Source organism: Vicugna pacos, chromosome 21 (assembly GCF_048564905.1).
Source record: "Vicugna pacos chromosome 21, VicPac4, whole genome shotgun sequence".
In the NCBI taxonomy this organism is placed as follows: Eukaryota; Metazoa; Chordata; class Mammalia; order Artiodactyla; family Camelidae; genus Vicugna; species Vicugna pacos.
The window spans coordinates 8489233-8491688 of record NC_133007.1 but is presented as its reverse complement, the minus strand read 5'-3'; positions in this window follow the sequence as shown (position 1 = coordinate 8491688).

Sequence of the window (2456 nt, the reverse complement as noted above, 5' to 3'; positions counted from 1 at the left end):
GAGCAGAGGGTGTGTTTGCTTTTCTAACCAAAAGAGAGAAGATTTATCCCACCCTCTCTGAGTCCTTGGTCAGGAAAAAAAATGGCTTTAGGGAAGAAAGAAGGAAGAGAGAAAAGAAACATTCCCCCTGCCCTCAAATTTTTGTATATATGCATTTTCATTAAAGTACAGTCAGTTTACAATGCTGTGTCCATTCTGGTGTACAGCACAATGCTTCAGTCGTACATGCACGTACATCTATTTGTTTTCATATTGAAACATCCCTTTTTGCTGCAGCGAGGACAGGGGTTTTCACTCAGCTCGTAGGGGCGAGGCAGGCTAATGGACACTGGGTTGCGGTCCAGGGAGTCCCCTTGGCATCTCCATCCTGCTCTTGCCAGCACAATTGTCCCGCACTAACAAGTCCATAAAAACAGTCTTCCCCTTGTTTACTCTAAGTTCTTTATTCCCCTCAAACTGCACATTTCTCCAAGAATGAATTACTTAAAAGAAAACAATAAAGAACTGAGCATTTCAGCTTTGGCTTAGTTGGAGGTAAACATTCACGCTTGGAATGGGAGAAAGCAACAGAAATTGCAGGGACAAACAGTAGGATTTTAACATCTCCACATCCTACGATGCACATATCCCCTGATATGTTCTGAAGGAGAAGGAAAAAAACAAGTTCATGTCATATTAAAAACAAAGCTAAATTTTAAAAAATCAGATGTTTGGAGTGAGAGTAGAGAGAAAATTTTTGCATGCCAGCAAAACGAGAGGATACTGTGTTCTTTTGGTGGTCTCCACACAGATTATAATGAGATTATATAGAAGTTTTGTTTTCAACACGCTTTCCCGTTTCACACGCCCATACTGCTTGAAATGCATCTTTACTAAGATTTCAGTCAGGCGGCAGGCAGGTAGGAAAGACATTAAATAGGGGAAACTTCAAATTGAGAGTGGGGCATTGTTCAGTTATCAATATTTATTAATTAGACAGTCCTCTGCATTGCAGTAGCTCCGTACACGTCATTGGATTAAATTAATGCAGAGCACCAGAACAGCAAGTGGAAATGGATTTGATTCCTTTCCTTAGGGACGATCATTTGCTGGTACCCCTTCATCATGACTTAGAACCAGTTGCCAACCCACAGAGCCTGCCACGGGGTCTGTGTTTGAATAACGAAGGAACTCCTGGTTTCATAGTTAAATCCTTTTTAGACCTAGTTCCTCATTCTTTTTTATTTTAATTTCCAGAAATCTTTTAATAAGATTACATAGATGACTGTCCAGGTAGCATTCTTTATTTTATTTTATTTTTTAATTGAAGTACAGTCAGTTACAATGTGTTGATTTCTGGTGTATAGCACAGGGTTCCAGGCATGCTTATACATACACATATTCGTTTCTATATTAGTTCCTCATTCTAGTTGGAAACAGTATTGATCTATGTTCTTTCTTTAGACTTTGATACGTACGGTTTTTTAAATTCTGTCTACTTTTTAAAGTTAACTACTTTTCCTCATGTGATCCTCCAAAAACCGCAATCCCTTGGGACATCCAGGAGAGTATTCTGAGGGCAAATGTGACTATGGTGGCCCACTACCTTGAAAGGGTGTTCCAGGCCACGCACCCTGACGTTCTCTCTCCCTGCACCTCAGCCTAAACAAAAAAGGGCTCTGTTACAGACCTAGAACTCCAGCCCTGGGTCCATGATTTCCCAGAGTGTGGGAGACATGGGAAAGGGGGAACCCGGGAAAAAAAAATCACCTGTTCAATATTACAGAGCAAATTATAATTAAGTCAAACTAGAAACTGGAAGTCACTGGTTCCCAATGATCTTTTTGAGAAGCACATTTTCAAATTAAGTTAGAGTATTTGAATAGCTGCGTGTGGGGATTTGTTCTGTGGGGTCCTGGTTAAGCATGCTCATATAAGGTGCACATTAAAAAACAAGTGGAGCACAAGCAAATAATCCAATTTATCGACTGAACTTAACTAGGAATATTCATTTGAATAGCTAATAACTTGACACTAGATGGGAAAATGACCTCACTGTGCCCCTTTCTGGATACGACTCAGGAATCGTCAGTCATCCCCAATCCCTTGTCTCCTGATGAAATCAGCAGTGAGTTTAGCAGCCGCTCTGTTGTTATAATTCAGCTACTTTATTTCTGTTTTAATCAGAGCAGATTACTTTTGACCAAACCAGCGTCTCTGGATATGATCTAAACCGTATGACCTCTTTCAGTTAATGAGAACTGGTTCCTCTATTCATCCCATGCTTGTGCCGAGCTAATTTATCTTGACCAATATCATTATGCTAATTATATAAGTACAGTTGGCTCTTGCAGACAATTTCTATTATGAGAGCTCTTGCAAGTATAACACAGAAGAAAGAATCAAATGGAACAGACCTGTAATTAGGGAGATTGTGAAGATCCTTCCCCGGGTATCACAAGTGTATTTGAAGTATA